General features: G+C 41.1%; 1 protein-coding gene across 9 annotated transcripts in view; it reads right to left on the bottom strand.

The window, feature by feature from the left end:
- The window catches only part of LOC123364289 (myosin VIIA and Rab interacting protein), a 367,063-nt gene that overhangs the window by 243,642 nt on the left and 104,847 nt on the right, over nt 1-18,574 (bottom strand). The window lies entirely within an intron of this gene.

Raw genomic sequence — 18,574 nt, 5'->3', positions numbered from 1 at the left:
AAATCGACCTAATTTCATAGTGTAGACATACCCTAAGTCTGGCCATACTGGGTGTCAGACCAATGCCACCAAGCCCAGTATCCTGTCTTCTGACCATGGCCAGTGCCAGATGCTTCAGAGGGAATTAACAGAACAGGACAATTATTGAGTGATCCATCTCCCTTTCATCCTGTTCCCACTTCTAGCAGTCAGAGATTCAGGGACTGACAGAATATGGGGTTGGGTCCTTGACCATTTTGATTTATAAACCTATCCTCCATGAACTCATCAATTTTTTTTTAAACCAGTGATACTTTTGGCCTTCACATCCCCTGACAAAGAGTTCCACAGGTTGATTATGCATTGTGTGAAGAAACACTTCCTTTTGTTTCTTTTAAATCTGCTGCCTATTAATTTCATTGGTTGACCCCTAGTTCTTGTTATGAGGGTAAAATAACACTTCCCTATTCACTTTCCCCACACCCTTCATGATTTTATAGACCTTTGTCATACCCCCTTTTAGTTATCTCTTTCTAAGGTGAACAAGCCCCAGTCTTTTTAATCTCTCTTCATACAGAAACTGTTCCAAACTCCTTATCATTTTTGTTGCCCTTCTCTGCACTGTTTCCAATTCTAATATAAAATTTTTGAGATAGGTCAACCAGAACTGCACACAGTATTCAAAATGTGGGCATGCCATGGATTTACATAGTAGTATTATGATGTTGTGTGTATTAGTATCCATCCTAGTGATACTCAGACCTCAGTGGTTCAGGAGCCAAATTAGTGATCAACGTTACCCAAAAGAACCACAGTAGTGTGACTTCATTGTTTCATATACTATAGTACAATATATTCATATTTAAACAGTATGACAGATATAATTCTCACAGCAAAATGACTGACCAAGTACTATTGTTTTGCCAACTACAATTGGTTAACATAGTAAAAGCATCCCAATTGGTTAATAATTAAATCACACAGTGTTTTAATATCATGTGCTGCAAAGAGTCACAGGAGACACATTAAAGAGTCACTTGTGGCTTGAGAGCCACAGTCTAAGTATCACTGGGATAGATGATAATACATAAAATATTAACCCTTTCCTAATCGTTAGCAAGTGGGGGTCCTGTTCCCTGCTGGAGTGCCGGGCAGGTGGAGAGGGGCAAGCCCCTATCCTTGACCCTGCTCCCCTGCTGAAGTGCCAGGCAGCGCACGGCAAGACCCAACCCTGCTCCCCAGCTGGAGCACCAGGCGGAGCGGGAAAGGCCCGAGCAACAGGTGGGGTGGGAGCGCGGGGTCAGGGCACGGGGCATTGCCTCTCTCTGGTGCTCCAACCGGGGAATGGGGGCTCGCGATCGCCGGGCAGGTAGGGGGAGTGGGGCAGGCTCCCGACCCAGCTTGAGTGCCAGGTGGGAGGTGGGAGCAGGGCAAGCCCCCAACCGCACTCCATGGCTGGAGTGCCGGAGCGAGACAAGCCCCCGTGCAAGGCAGGCAGAGTGGGACAAGCACTGGGGCAGGAGCAGCAGAGCCAGAGCTGTGGGGGTGGGCCTGGATGCTAAGTGGGTGGGACACAGCTCACCCAGGCCCACCCGTGGTTATCTCCTGATGTCCAGGAGGAGGGAGGGAAATGGAATTTTGTAGCATTGAACTACTGCTCACCAAGAATTTAGACTCTTGACCTAGCCATCAATCCCGGGATTTGGATCACACAGATGGTTGAAATGAAGTAGTTGTGGCAGCTGCTGGCTGCTTCTTCGAATATCGAGACCTCTGACTAGAGGCTCAGAAGACTTAAAGATAGAAAAATGGGCTGGGCGAGATCTTTGTGCCATATGACACATGCTAAACATTCTCTTGTTTGCAGGCATATAGTTTCCAAGGGATCAGAACATGGCCCTCAAGTCCTTCAAAGTGCAAAGGGAATCATGCGTAGACACTACAAACAATTTGTCACCATCAAAGGTACTCTGCACTTCCCTAGAGAAGCTTAGCAGCTTTAGCCAAGATACTTGTCATATCACAGTCATGATGGAAATTTATTGGGCTACCGTATTGGTTGTAACCAAGGAGACCTGCAATAATGTTCTTGCTAGAAGATGACCTTCCTGTACGGTGGCTTTGAATTGCTCACAGTGCTTCTCTGGTAAATGTTCAATAAAGTCTTAAATTTCTTATAGTTCCTATTTTGACATGAGCATTTTGACATCATTCACTAACCTGAATTATAATGTTGCTGAGGAGTAGCTCTTGAGACTGAAAAGATCAAGGTTCTTCTGGTCTTTATTCTATGGGGTACCCTTGGCATTATGCTGTGGTGGGAGTTTGCTTGATTATCTTAGCTGGCCTTAAAAGAGCCTCATTAAATGGAAGTGCCACCCATGTCGAAGCTGAGGTATGTAAAATGTTCAGGAGTTTATGATGGGAGTCCTAGACTTCCTCAAGAGGAATTGAAGCATATCCACAACTCACTTCATCAGGTCCTTTTAAACTTTGCTAAATACAAGGGGATACAGTTCATGTTCAGCCCTCTAAAACCTGTGACTGGATAAGCTGTGCGGACTAAAACTCTAGTCTAAAGTGACAGGTTACATGCATTTATGTTGTACTGGGGCTAGTTCCTGATGTAATTGCAAAACTACAACATTGTGTTTTCACTGGCTTGACACACAGCCAGTGTTCAGCTTGCACATTAACAATGGTTTATATCTCATTTTTGTACTTTCCCCACTGTCCACTCTGAAGTACTCTTGCTTTGTATAAATATTAGTGTGACTGATTCAGTCACAGAGATCCCCTTGGGACTGTCACCTGACGTGCTGAATTTACCTCTGAGTCTGTCTTCCCTGCCAGCGTGTGACTTCCAGAACCCTGCCTTGTTGAGCCAACCTGCTGCAACACATACCCAGAGTCCGGGACATGCCCCCAAAGCTGCAGGCTTTAAGTAAAAACAGCTCTGCGGGTTTCCTGACTCCAGCACCCAGATACCCAGCTCCCAATGGGATCCAAACCCCAAATAAATCCGTTTTACTCTGTATAAAGCTGTATAAAGATTATACAGGGTAAACTCAAATTGTCCGTCCTCTATAACACTGATAGAGAGATATGCACAGCTGTTTGCTCCCCCAGGTATTAATCACTTACTAATAAACAAGTGATTTTATTAAGTATAAAAAGTAGGATTTAAGTGGTTCCAAGTAATCACAGGCAGAACAAAGTAAACCACCAAGCAAAATAAAACAAAAACATACAATCTAAGCCTAATACATTAAGAAACTGATTACAGGTAATATCTCACCCTCAGAGATGTTCCAATAAGACTCCTTCCTAGTCTGGGCCCAATCTTTTCCCCTGGTACAGTCCTTGCTAGTTCCAGCTGACATCATAGGTGGAAAATAGGGGCTCGCTCATGACTGGCAGCCTCCTTTGTTCTGTTTCACCTCCTTTTATAGCTTTGGCACAGGGCCGGAATCTCTCTGGGTCCCCACCCCTCCTTCTAAATGGAAAAATACCAGATCATTAGGTGACATGGTCACATGTACTGTAAGACCTCATTCTTCATTACCCACGTGCTGGCCCACACATGCACAGAAAGGCTTGCAGGTAAATAAACCATCCATAACCAATTGTCCTAGTCAATGGGAGCCATAAAGATTCTAAACCGCCATTAATGGCCCACACTTTGCGTAATTACAATAGGACCTCAGAGTTATACTTCATATTTCTAGCTTCGGATAGAAGAATGATACATGCATACAAATAGGAGGACCACACTCAGTAGATTATAAGCTTTGTAACAATTCCTTACAGGAGACCTTTTGCATAAAGCATATTTCAGTTACATCATATTCACATTCATAAGCATATTTTCATAAAGCACATAGAGAGCAACATCACAATTAGAATATCAGAAGAGCTACAATATGAACACGACTTCCTAATAAATGTCTAACAGTATGCAACAGTCATAATTTAGAAATACAAATATCCTAAATCATTAAACAGATTTTCTAATTTATTTTATAAAGGCACTCAAATTATATGCAACAAAGGCCAGGCTAATAGTAATAAAGGTCAGGCTAGTCACACACCCTTACTTGAGTCCAGCCCAGAAATCCAACTTGAACATCAGGGGAGGTGGATAGGATTGTGGGTACCTCACTCCTATGTATAAGGGAAAGAACCTCTTCAATTTGGAGAGGTGTACGGGGAGATTTTGGCTACCCAGTAAAGTGCCTGAAACCACTATGGCTTATTGTTAAAAGCAGCCTATTCAGCAGTCTCAGCTTGACCAAGGCAAGAGGGAGGGGGGTTTGGGGTGCCACAGAAAGGGAAGCTTGACCCCACGTCCTTCCTGATAAGAATTGTGTTGAAGTTGCTGATACATGCATTTTAAAAGAGCAGGTGTCGTCCCAGGAATGTCTATCAGGGTCTCAAGGCTCCAAACACTGGAAAAACCCGAACCTGGTTAATCAATAATCAGAAGGAACCTCTTGTTTGACCATTGAAACTGCTGACTTAACAAGTTTTCTTTAAGGGACATGTCATTCTATTACTAATGTATAAATAAAGGGGAGAAGTTTGGGACAGTTGGACTCGTTTGGAGACTATTTTAGGACTCTTTTTGGACACCCCCTCTGGATACATCTTGCGGTCCCCACTGGCAGACAGAACATTTGGCCACCGGAAGCCTGCCGCTGTGTCACTCGAGAGCCACACTCAGATTTGGGGGTGTTTTACTAATCTGTTGTGGACGTAAGTGCTTGAGACTAAGTAAAGTTTAGCTTTAAGTGAAAGCACTCGTGTTGTCCTGTTTGTGCCAGCCATCTATCGGTCGGACGGCCGTGTCTCCCCTGATTTATTTCCTGACATCACCTTGCACAGAGTAAAAGTTACCAAGAACTTTGGGTTGAAAGAACCAACAGAGGGAAAGTTGCTTTTGCAAGCGGGGGGCGGGGGGGGAAGAATAATTCAAAATTAATGGGATGAGAGGTCACTGTGAAGGTGGCTGGAGATGGGGCTGATGGGGAGAGTAAGGGATTTTTCTCTTCTTCTGTGGAAGAAGTCTTTGAGGTAAGAATGAAGAAGAATTGCCTGTTTTGGTAACAGACTTTGCAACCTGCCTTGGAGACCTTAATTTGGGTGCTCATCTGCTCCACCCCAGTCCCCAGGCTTCAGAGCCCAAACTCCAACCTGAGTTGTGACTTCAAATTGCTGTCTACACAGCCGCCGCCGCCTTTTTTTTTTTCTGAACAGAAGCCCAAGCCCCACTAGCCAAAAGTCTGTCAACCTGCGCTGTGGGCTTAACTGCCACAGGGTATGTAGACATATCCCTAATGACCACTCAAAGGATGGTTAAACACAATTGTGACATATTGAGGATAGAGGCACCTAGAATGGGGTACTGGTTGCAAGGCTTTGAAACCCTTGATCCCTGTGGTCATTGTCAAGGGGAGGCAATGCAGAAAGAGATTTTTCTAAGGGCTGGTCTACACTACCACTTTAGTCAATGCAACTTACATCCTTGGGGGTGTAAAAAGCCACCCCTCTGAGCAACGCAAGTTGCATCAACTTAAAGCAGTATCCACTCCACACTATGTCAGCGGGAGACGCTCTCCTGCTGACACAACTTCCACATCTCATTGAGGTGGAGTAATTATGCTGATGGGAGAGAGCTCTCCCATCAGCATACAGCATCTTCAGCAGACGCACAACAGTCGGTGCAGCTGAGCCAATGTAGTGCGGTGCCGTAGACTAAACCTGAGAGACATAAACCAGAACTTTGTCAAAGTAGGACTGAAGGTAGCTTTGGTCAATTAGACAGTTTACTCTCCACAACAATTCCAATGCTGGAGATTTTTCAAATGCTATGGATGAGGAACACTAGACTCAATTCACAGCTGCAACATAGGATTAAAATGTCAGAAACTTTATGAATGGAGAGAATTACTACTTAATGCAACGTTCCCCAAAGTCATACATCTAGGAACAAAGACAACAGGATGAGAGGATCCTACCCAGCAAAGCAGTGACTTTGAAAACGTCTTGGGGATCATGGTGGATAATTAGCTGACAGTGTGGCCAAAAGGGTTAATGCAATCCACGGCTATATAAAGAGGGGAATATCGAGTATAGCAGGCCAGTTTTATTACCTCTGTATTGGGCACTGGTGTGACTAATATTGGTATGCAATGGTGCCCAGTTCTGGTATCCACAATTCAAGAAGAATGTTGAAAAATTGGAGAGGATTGAGAGAAGAGACACAAGAATGATAAACTGGAAAACATAACTTATAGATTGAGCTCCTTGAGTCTATCACTATTCAAACAAGGAGAAGTTTACAGGATGACTTGATCACTGTCTAAATACCTACATGGGGAGCAGAAATTTGATAATCGAGAGTTCTTCAATCCAGCAGACAAAGATATAACAAGATCCAATGACTGGAAGTTACTTGAAGCTATATAAATTCAGAATAGAAATAAGGTGAAAACTTTTAACATTGAAGGTAATTAACCATAGGTCCTGCTTACCAAGGGCTGTGGTGGACTCTCCATCGCTGGCAATTTTTATATCAAGTTTGGATGTTTTTCTACAAGATATGCTCTAGTACAACAGGAATTAATTCAGGGAAATCTGATGACATATTTTGGTAGTTAAAGCAGATGATCACAATGATCCCTTCTGGCTTTACAATTTATGAACTGCTGAGTCCTTCTTCAGGAAAATAACACCTCCTGCAGGCATACACATTTTAAATCTTCCTCTCCTAACAAGCCTGAATTGCTTCATGAGCAATGAAATAGTTAACAACACTGACAAAGTATCATTATTAGCATCTGCACTGGCACCCACTGAAATGAATGGGACAGTTTACATCTATTGTGTCAGGCTCTGTGCAATCTCAGGCAGGCATCACTGCACATTCTGGTCACATTCAAGGAGAACAACTGAGACAGTTGTCCATGCCATGCTCCTTTGGCTAGAGCTTCATGACCCACCCCAAGGGGGTGCACACACTACCTTTTGGGAAACACAAGTAAGAAAATAATCTGATTTCTATAATATGTCTAATGTATTTCAGTAACAAGTTATTTCTGTAGTCACTGCTGTATTTACAGTATGGCACCATCACCTAAGCATTTGTTGTCAGACTTTTTTAAACAACTGCTATAAAATATCACCATTTATTTGCCAAAAAGATACTGAAGTCTTTCAGGACTGCTGATAAGGTGAATGTTATCAATAATAAGCAAGTATCAGAGGGGTAGCCGTGTTAGTCTGGTTCTGTAGAAGCAGCAAAGAATCCTGTGGCACCTTATAGACTAACAGATGTTTTGCAGCATGAGCTTTCGTGGGTGAATGCCCACTTCTTCGGATGCAAGTAGTGGAAATTTCCAGGGGCAGTTTTATATATGCAAGCAAGAAGCAAGCAAGCAAGCAAGCAAATCTCTTGCTTGCTTCTTGCTTGCATATATAAACCCGCCCCTGGAAATTTCCACTACTTGCATCCAATAATAAGCAACACGTTGCTATTTTCCCCATTACTGGGAAATTCACTTTAGATCTCATTAGGCCACATTAGATAGCTGCAAATTCGCTGCCTAGCATTTTTTTTTAACCTTATGTTCATGACCTCATGCTATAGTTACATAATTATGAAAAAATTGAGGTTTTTTGGTTTCCAGGAATGATTCATTTAATGCTTTCAGTGTCGCTTTGGAACAATTAACTAAGCAGGAATGTAGAGGCCCAGTAAATGATGTACTACCATTTATTCACTATAATTTCACATAGATAAATTCACTGAAAGAATTATATGACACCACCAGAATCATAACTGTAAAGTATAATTCATCAGTGCTCTTCATTGAGGACTGTAATATTCTCTTATATTATAGTATATAGAAAATTAAATTACATTACTATATGTATTTTGCCCTAATTAGGGTAAGATGAAACTTATATTAAGAGCATTCATGTATGTATATCAAAGGTTATCTTAGGCACTAAGCTTGCCATAAGATATCACAAATACAATTTTATCAGTTTCCCTTAACAAATGAAAATGTCTGATCATTATCATTGTTCAGTTTATAATATAGATGGTAACAATTTTTTCCATGACTTGTTTCAGAAACGCATGTCTAATTTGCCGCATGTTCAACTGCACACTGGTTAAAACTGTGGGAACAAATATTATGGGCTTGTCTACACTTGAAATGCTAAAGCAGCACAGCTGCAATGCTGTAGATGCTCTAAACGTAGACACTCCCTATACCGACAGGAGGGGTTCTCCCATTGGTGTAGGTAATCCACAGAGGTGGTACCTATTCTTCCATTGACTTAGTGATGTCTACACTGGGGGTCTGGTCGGCTTAACTACGCTGCTCAAGGGTGTTGATTTTTACACCGCTGAGCAACACAACTGGATCAAGTTAACTTTTTAGTGTAGGCCAGGCCTGTGTGCCCTAATTAACATTTAAAGACACAAACAGAAATACTTTGTATAAAAGATGAACAAAGGAAAAGATGAGCAGAATATTTTCAGGCTGTTTTAAAGAGACCAAGCCAAAGTGAACTACCAGAAATACATGAGGAAGATCTACCACCAGAGCCTGATATTGATTTAGGAGATTTTAAAATGGAAGTAGTTATAAAAAGCCATCTGCAAACTGGATGGAAAAGCAGTGAAGAGGATAATATTACCTGAGAAATGCTTAAAGCAAGTGACACAAAAAGCGCTCCAGACATTCTTTGTGTTTTGGGGTAGAATAAGGAATGAATTAAAGAACCCAGCCCAGTGGAAGAGGGCTTTATAATAAAATTGCCAAAAAATGGTGGTCTTACCCACTACAGTAATGGAGGGGAATCACATTATTCTCAGTGCCTGGAAAAGTTATGTGCAACATCATCCTGGACACTATCAAGAAACAAATAGATCTTCAGTTTCAGCTATGTCTACACTATGAGGTAGTGTGTGAGATTCCCAGTTTTATAGACATATTTGTGCTAACTCTCATTGAGCTAGCATGCTAAAAATAGCAGCGTAGACACAGTAGCATGGACAATGGTGAGCGGAGGCATGGGCTAGCCGCACCAAGTACAAACGCACCCGAACCCCATGGGTATGTACTCCGCATGGCCATGCGAACACTCACCACAGCCTGTGCCACTGTGGCTACACCACAATTGTTAGGGTATGTCTACACTACCCATCAGATTGGCAGGTAGTGATCGATCTATCAGGGATCAATTTATTGAGTGTAGTGTAGACGCAATAAATCGATCCCCGATCACTCTCCCGTCAACTGCTGAACTCCAGCTCGGCGAGAGGCGGAAGCAAAGTCAACAGGGGAGCACGCCGAGAGGACGCGAGGTAAGGTGAACTAAGATATGTCAACTTCAGCTACGCTATTCTCGTAGCTGAAGTTGCGTATCTTAGGTCAATCCCTCCCCCACCCCCAGTGTAGACCAAGCCTGAAGTGTGCTAGCTCAATGAGAGCTAACGCAAGAGCTAACATGACCTGGGACTCACATCCCTTACTCATAGTGCATACATAATCTTAGAGAGGAACTTGCAGGTTTTAGACCACTGAGATCATATGCGGACCATATGGTTGTTCTCAGACACATTATATAACCAAGTATGAAGTGGCAAGCACAAACATCAAAAGCAGCAAACAACTTCAATAAACTTGAAAAGATCTGGAAAATAAGCATGATTGGCACGGATAGAAAAATACAAATTTTTGACACCAGCATCATGTCTGTCGTCCTTTATGGAGGAGTGTCATTGAAATATAGAGCACAAACTGAAAAGAAGATCAACTCATTCCAAAGTAAATGACAGAAGATCTTGAGAGTCCATTGGTAAGTCTCTTGCAACTTCAGAAATTTGAAACCAACCTAACGACTCAAACGTAAGAGGGCAATGGACATATTTAGGACAAACTTGAAGGATGTCACGAACACACTTTCCATGTCAAGTGATAATATGGACACCACGTGGGAAGAGAGTTTGGAAGCAGAGCAAGAACTGACAGGGATTTCAATGCATGACAGTCTCTGTTAGCAAGAGTCAGGCTAGCTGTAACCCTAATAATGCGAGATTTGTAGAAGCAGGATTGTGTGAAGCGAGTGGCAAAGAATTGTGGGAGAAGTCGTTGCAACCTTGTGTCGATAATAAGGAATGTAAATTGACGTCTAAATAGAAGTGAGAAAAATAAGATAACAAAACAGCCTATGTATAAACAAAATGCAGCTGTTGCTCATTATTGTAGGTGACAAAAAGTATAAATGCTTGCTGTGATTGTTTACTTGGAGAGAGACTTGCCTAGGAGGGGGAAACCCTGTGTCCAGAGAAACATAATGCAGACTAAAGAAGCCAAATCCATCAACATCATACTCAGAAGCCTGAAAAGACCAACGCAAGATTGAAACAAATTTCGGAAACTGGTGGATGCCTTATGCAGGTAATGATGTTGCTCAGGTGATCTGGAGGAAAGGCAATTGCTATACACATACAGGTTCTGATTTTCATAGGTGTAGTACATTCAGAACAATCATTGTAATCAAAGGAAAAGTTTGGTTTTCAACACTTGTGAAAAAAGAAGCGGAGGGAGGGATGCCTGCTTGGCAAGCTGTCAAACTAAACAGGAAACCAGACAACCTGAATACCCTGAAGGCTTAAGATGGGAGTGCTCGTCTCCAGTTATCACCCCTCAATTAAAATGAATCTGTTAGAGTCATAACCATGACACTCATTGTTCTTCCTTTTCATTGTGTTTATTTTATTACAGTAGGAATAATCAAATCACAATGTTGCTAGAGAAATTACAAGCAATGTGCAATGGAAAAAAAATCACCCCACAAAATGTTTGAGGAGTGTAAAAAGCACATATTTTTAGGATGATTCAAATTAACTAAACCTGAAAAGGTCAAATTAGTGTTGCATACTTTTGTAATCCTGACATTACTTTCACCCAAATATCAACCAGTTGGCTCACTTACCATAATGCAAGTCATTATTAAAGGAGAGAATTCTGTAGCAAATTCCAGAAAGTTCCAGTTAAAGTATTATATAATTATCACAGTATAGACCATCTTCCAAGGGTTAGAAAGGTGTGCAGAAGTAAAATTGACAATTACAGTGGCATAATGCAGTTCTTCTTTCAAATACCTCAACTGCATTCCCAAATCTCTCAAGTTGGATCATTAATATCCAGATTGCTTCACTCCCTTTGTTTCCATATATCTGGGAATGTAACCTACCACATTCTGTGCCATCAGAACAAACAACAGGCTTACAGACTAGAACATAAGTCTACATCAAACACTTAAGGTTCCCTGTCCGAAAACCACCTTTTTCTTTCCTTCTTTCTTTCTTGCACACTGACTATCAGATATTGCTACAGTATTTGGCCTCCGATATTCAATAACCATGAGTTCATTAAGTGTATGGCCCTAAAAGGCTCTGTTTGAGTAAGAGTTGAGTGCACATTTAAGAGGAAGTAATGCGGAACAAAAGCAGTACACAGCACCTGACCACAACTCTTCTTAGGAAAAAGTTAAATATTTTTCTAACTTTTACAAGAAGAGAACACAGTCAGACTGGTTTGTATGATTAATGGCAACTCACTACAGGACTTTCAAAACAAAAACATCAGAATTGTGAATGTCATTAGTCAAACATAGACCTGCTCCCACCCCCCATTCCCCCCCAAAAAAAGGGAATAACTTCTCTAGTGGAAGCATCTAAGGACCTTGATACAATACTGCTCCAGGTGCAAGCTCTCTTGCTCTAGAGAATATGAAATTTGTTGTACTATCAATCAAGAAGAAGAAATAATGTTTGGGAACATTTCAGCGTCAAATGAGTTGTGACCATCCTTTACAACGGAAACAAGATTTGCAAAGGAAAGCCTCATCATAGCAATACACAACGGCATATACCCTCCACTCTCACACAGGTTATATCTAAGGCTACGATTATGTCACAGAGGTAGTGGAAGTCATGGAATCCGTGACTTCCGGAGACCTCCGTGACATTGGGGACCCCCACAGCTGACCAGCCGCTGCTGGCAGCGGGGCCCCCCTGCAGCTCCTAGCCACTGTGGGCAGCAGCAGAGGAACCCAGCAGCTCCTATCTACCGCCACTGGCAGGGGGAAACCCCACAGTGCCCCAGCCACCGCCGCTGGCAGCGGAGGGACTCCAGAGCTTCCCAGCCCACCACTGCTGGCAGGGGACCATCCCACAGCTCTCCACCCGCCATCGCTTGCAGTGGAGGCACTCCAGAGCTGTCCAACCATCGCTGCTGGATGGGCTCCCCACAGCTCCCCAGCCCACTGCTGCTGGTGAGGGGGGCCCCTGCAGCTCCCAGCGAAGCAGGATGGCGGAGGATCCCCTGCAGCTCCCAGTTACTGCAGGGGGGGCATTTTGTCAGGGATGTTTTTAGTAAAAGTCAGGGATGGGTTACGGCTTCCGTGAATTCTTGTTTATCGCCAGTGACCCTCTCCATCACTTTTACTAAAAGTAACTGTGACAAAATCGTAGCCTTAGTTATCATATTGGCCTAGAACTTCCTTGTGCACTTCTGCCTATCACAAACACTCATCTAGCCTTTGTCAAGGCCATTTAGAGAGGAAAGAGCAGCTTAATGTGTTGATATGCATAGACTATCCAGCTCCCGTCACGCACATTCCTTAATTTTCCTGTTCCATCTCTGTGTCTGGGTCAATAAGACACAAAAGTAAAGTCCATGTAGTCACACATTGTGATTAACAGTTGTGTCAATAACTGCTGGAAGTTTGGGATAAATATTCAGTAAAGTGATCTCAGAAAAGTGAATGCCTCAAATCTAAGGAATGCAAGATAAGAAAAGGGTACCTGCCATTTTGATGAAGATGTTTACATGTACAGAGAGCGCTAAACCATTGTTTGTGATTTAGTTTGTTTGTACTTATCTTGAAACTGTTTACTACAGTCTCTACATAGCAAAGAAACCAAATTAAATGCACTTAAGAACCTGCTAGTCAGTTCAACCTCATTGAACAGCAGGACACCTATAAGCCCACCATTCAAATAGGTAATTACATATGTCACAGAGCCTGACACTTATTGCTCCTGAAACATTGTGATAAATACATCGTTAGTAGTTTTACCATCATTAACAATAAACCGCCCATTACAATTTAGAATAGTGTTAGTAATCTAGCCCTTGCATGTCTCACAAGTTTATGAGGATAAATTATGTTAATTTCTACTGTATATAATTTCTACACGGTATATAGCCGAAATAGAAGTAAACAATGAGATCCTAAATTACAGACACAAGGTGAGTGGGGTAATATCTTTTATTAGACCAACTTCTGTTGGTAGAAGAGAAGCTTTTGAGCTTACACAGAGCTTCTTCTTACCTCACCCATCTTGTCTCTTGAATATCCTTGAACCAACACTGCTACACCACCACTGCAAATCCTAAATTATGGCAAATGAAGTACAGGCTGACTCATTTAACAGATTTTGAAGGTGACGGTCCAGTCATCATTGTTCTAACCTGGGACTTAAGAGATGAGACTCCATTCCCTGTTCCACCACAGACTTGCTGTGTGACCTTGGGCAAGTCACTTAGTCTCTCTGTGCCTCAACTCTCTCCCCGTAAAATAGGGATAATAGCACCTTCCTACCTCACAGGGGTGTTATGAGGCTAAATATTTCAAAGACTGTGAGACACTCAAATATTATGGAGATGGGGCCAATAAATATCTAATAGATGGATGGAACATTTATAGCTCTAAGGGTAACAAATTAATTTTTCTCACTTTTTTTTAATGTATCTCTTTCGCCATAACTGTTCTGAGAATACCCTTTCTTGGTGTAAGTTAAGCTATGTACTTCTACGCAGAAGCAGTCTGATAAATTACAGTTATTAATATGACATGCTTTAGACACTTTTCATCTATAATTCCAGAAAATTAACATGATGAGAATGACCGTTCCCAATTATTAATTCATAATGTTCCTTTAGGTTACAAGAAAAACCTCTGCCGAACACCTGATCTATATTACCCTGATGGGAAGACATAAAGCTCCACTAGCAAGCAATATTCTGGAGTTTCTCTCAGTTTTATTTCAAACATTACAGTAGGGGGTAAAGTGGGACATATTAAATATTAACAAATACTTTACACATATCTTGCACTGTTTGTTTATGGCCCTCAAAGTGCTTTACAAAAGTGGGCGTATTATCCTTCCATCTGGCCTAGGGCCGCAGAACACCTACCCCAAAAGCGTCTGCATTAAACACAGAGTAACAAAAAGTACTTCCATCCCATGAGGGATTCAGCACTGGGCTCTAGTACAAAATTGGAACAATATTTAAACTACATCTACATTGTTGGGCTATATTCCATTTAGCATAAGATTTTTCAAATAAGAGTTCAGCACTCAGTACCTCCCATTAAGACCATTGGGAGTATTGGTGCTAAGCATTTTGGAAGATCTGACCGTTACAGTATATAAAATTACATTTTCCAAATATAAAATTGGAAATATCTTGTATGTTCTGCTATGGGAACTAGAATGGTCTTGTGGTCCTGACCTTTATAAGTGTGTTCATTAGAAACAAGGCATAACATTTTGCATTGCGAGACTGGTGTAGAGATAGAATGGATACTACATGATGTGCCTGAACAAGCAAGATTCTTTTTGTTGAAAAACATTTTAACCTTTAGATAACAATTTCCAATCAGCTACCAACCTGAGCTGCATTTGAACCAACCATCTAGAGGTGATAGTCCATAGCCCATTAAGAATCCCCTAAACTAACCAGCCCCTAACAAGCAATATCTTGAACCTCTATTGCACTATGAAACAAAAATGCCAGATGTTCTAACACACATTCACATATGGTAAATAAAAAGCAATAGTACTTGTATCTAGAGAAAGTTAACTAAACAGTGAAAAAAGGTCTTGAAATAGAAGCCTGCCTTTGACAAGATATGTTGGTGATAGATAAGGTAGAAATATTTGTCTTTCAATTTTTTAGGAATTTCAAGACACTATATTATCTGGGACCCTAGTAATTACAGTACATAATAGATGCATTAAGAAGGAAAGGATAAACTTATAGTGAAGCAAAACAGAATAAATTAAATTTGCTAAGTAATTGAAAGATTATCATTTTTCACTTCCATTTGAACTAAAAAAACCCCACCCATGTGTTCAGAGACATGGAACGTTAACTTTAAAACACATGAAATTAAGATCATAATTGGATACGATGCTTCCCCTAGTAACACAGCCACACAAGTATTTGACATGATAAGAACAGACACTAGGAATCTAAAGTAATTAAAGATGTACGTATACGTCAGATGAGGCATTCCTGCTCACTTTTAAGGAATGTGCACTGAAACATGGTACTTAAAAGTCCACTTCTCCTTCCCTTGCAACCTAGATATAGATGATTTGGTGTGTACTATATTTATTCCAAGTATTTACTGTAAGGTTGTAGATGATGGAAATATGTGGCTGTCATACCAATAGACATGCAGAACAACATCTATACAAGCTTGCACACTTAGGCTTTGTCTACACTACCGCTTAGCTCAATGTAAGTTACGTCACTCAAGGGTGTTAAAAAACCCACCTCGCTGATCCACACAGCTTGCATTGACTTAACCCAGTGTCTTCTCCGCACTATGTCAGCGGGAGATGCTCTCCCATCGACATAGCTTCCGCCTCTCATTGAGCGGCACCAATTTAGCACCATAGTGAAGACTAGCCCTCTGTGAAGAATGCACAAAGAGGATCCATCCCTTCTTTCACCAAATGTCGTAAATGTACAAATATGGAGGAGGAAAATACAGCATGGGCTGTCTTATTTCAGCCCCTGGGTAAAACCACACACAGCAGGAGGAATACAATTCCACACCAGTATACCTTGGGTGTATTCAAACTTAGATAACACAGCTTGGGACAGATCTTTAAAGGATGTTGCCATGAGAGATTTCCCTACCCAACCTGATGCCCAGTAGCCTCCTTAGCAGACTAAGGACTTTGTCAAACCCAGGGGAATAAGAGGGACATTGCTGTCAAAATTCCTTTAGTCTGAAGACTAAACACTTCTTTTTCTCCTGCATTTCCTTCACAAGACAGTTGGAACCATTTAGCCTCTTTAGGGAAATTCATGTCACACCCATTCTCTCCTATCAATTCTCAGATTGTCGTCAGCTGGAATAGAAATTTATTTCTACTTAAAAGAAAATATGAGAAACTTCTGCAATTTATGTCATATGACGTGTAATGAATTAAGTCTATATAGGGGAGTATATTCTGCTTGCAATTATACTTGCATAAAAATAATCATAATTGTGCCTGCAGTCCAGAATCATTACTGCATGTGATTTTTCCCCGTAAAAATAATGTCTTGTAACCCAGAGATCAGAAAGTTTTCAGTGGAAAGGAGAAAAGTATTTTCTGTCAAGACATTAAATAAAATGTGATTAATACAATTTGGTACCAATTCCACTCTTACACCAATCTAATCCCTCTGACATCAGTGGAATTACTTTTGATTTACCCAGGTGTAAACAAGATTAGCACCAGGACCATTGTTTTTAAGACTGACACAAGTGTGAACAAGAAGTGATGATAGTGTGACACTGTCAGACTAGGTGCCAGCTCATGCCACAGCCCCTAAGTATCACTGAACACTGACAAATGCATATCTAGAAACCAGTCTGGCTCACCTGTGTTAGTATTGTTAAAGCAGATGTTAATTTTATAAGACTGTGTATATTGATGAACTGTTTCTAGGATGCCGAATGTATTGATCTCACTTATAACATCTGTATCCCATGGTGTTAAGTTATATTGAGTGTTTGTATCGTAAGCCTCTCTAACTGTGTAACTCACCAAACAGGAAAGAAGCATTAATTAAAGTGCTGGTTCTGCACACAAAGAGGTGCAGTGAACCCAAATGAGCCATTGTGAAACATCATAGGACTAAGACTTGGTTGACTGCTCATATCCCACATTCATGAAGAGGAGATGGGAGCAAACACTTGTCCAATCCATTTGAACTCTGGGGGAATGGAATAAAAATCCCTGACCAGAAGAAACTGAATCACTATGCTGCTTGGAATATAGAGAAGGCAAGATTTCTAAGCATAAGAAAGGGATCCCCAAGCTGCTTAGTTAGGATTCGCTCTAAAGAACATGGAAAGCTTGCACATCACAGCAACTTCTATTATCTATTGGAATCATTTATGTGTGTATGTTTACCTGCTTTAACCTTGTAAATCGCTCTCCTTTCTTTTTTCTTAGTTAACAGATCTCTAGTTAGTTTATTATAGGATTGGCTACAAACATTGTTTTTGGTGTGAGGTCTAGACTGCAATTCACTTGGGGTAACTCTTTGGTCATTTGGGACTGAGAGTAAACTGAATATTGTTCTGTTTGTTTGTGTGTAAGGGACCATCTATCACAAAGTCAAGCTTGCCTAAAGAGACTCTCTGTAACATGCTACGGCTGTTATAGTGCTTGAGGAGTTCACATTTGATACCTGATTGGATAAATCTCAGTATAGAACACACAGCCACTTTAGGGTTTGTGCCGTGCTTCTGAACAGTCTGCCCTGAGGCTGGCACCCCCGGTTGCGAGCTGCTCCAGACAGCCTGACAGATAGGTTTGCCTCAAGTTCAAAGAAAATATTTTCTTAAACAATTCAAAATTACTGAACATGAATGTACATCTATTTGCCACATAAAGACTGTGTAAGAAAGTATTTTACAAACTATTTTACAACTCAACAAATCTCAACAAATCATTACCTCAGCTCATCTACTATGCCAACAATGAAATTAGCCTCGGTCCTGTTTTTATGTACTTTAAGGATATCACATTCTCTCTTGAACTATGCATCCCAGTGAGTCACTCATTTGATCAACCTCTGGTCACAGAATGAAAGCATCTCCTGAGTAGATCACACAAACTGATTATTCTGAAGCAATTTCATTCCTAGGGTTACCCTAAAATGAAGATGTACAAGAGAATACATGAGAGAACTCTAATTAAAAAAGAGAATGTAAACACGACGGCTTTGAACCAAGCTGAAATCAGTTTATGGCTAATGAGATGGACAAAGCTAGGGAAGCATCAAACTCCACTATAGAAACTGGTGTTCCTTGAAAGAGAAAAGTGTAACAGGCTGCCAGGGTAATGGCTGGCAGTATATTAATTGGTTTCTATATGCTATGATGTGAGTCCCTTATAAATACACGTAATAAAATAATCAAATAATTGACCAACCATATCTTGAAGCCCTTATGCAGTTTTTACACAGTTCTTACTCAAGCAAAATGCTCACAAACTTCATTGCTTCAGGAAGGGCTGCAGTATTTGAGCTACTAAATAAATTATAAAAAAAAACCTCTTCAATACTCGATTAGTGTTTCGACCATAATTTCTTTAGGGGAGGGATCTTTTTTTGTGTGTTTGTACAGAGTCCAGAATAATGGGGCCCTGATCGGAGCACCCAAATGTTTCTGCAATACCAATAAATAACAACAATAATTAACAATACACTGT

Source organism: Mauremys mutica, chromosome 2 (assembly GCF_020497125.1).
Source record: "Mauremys mutica isolate MM-2020 ecotype Southern chromosome 2, ASM2049712v1, whole genome shotgun sequence".
Classification (NCBI taxonomy): Eukaryota; Metazoa; Chordata; order Testudines; family Geoemydidae; genus Mauremys; species Mauremys mutica.
The sequence above is the reverse complement of the archived record's forward strand: the minus strand, read 5'-3'. Positions and strand labels throughout refer to the sequence as shown.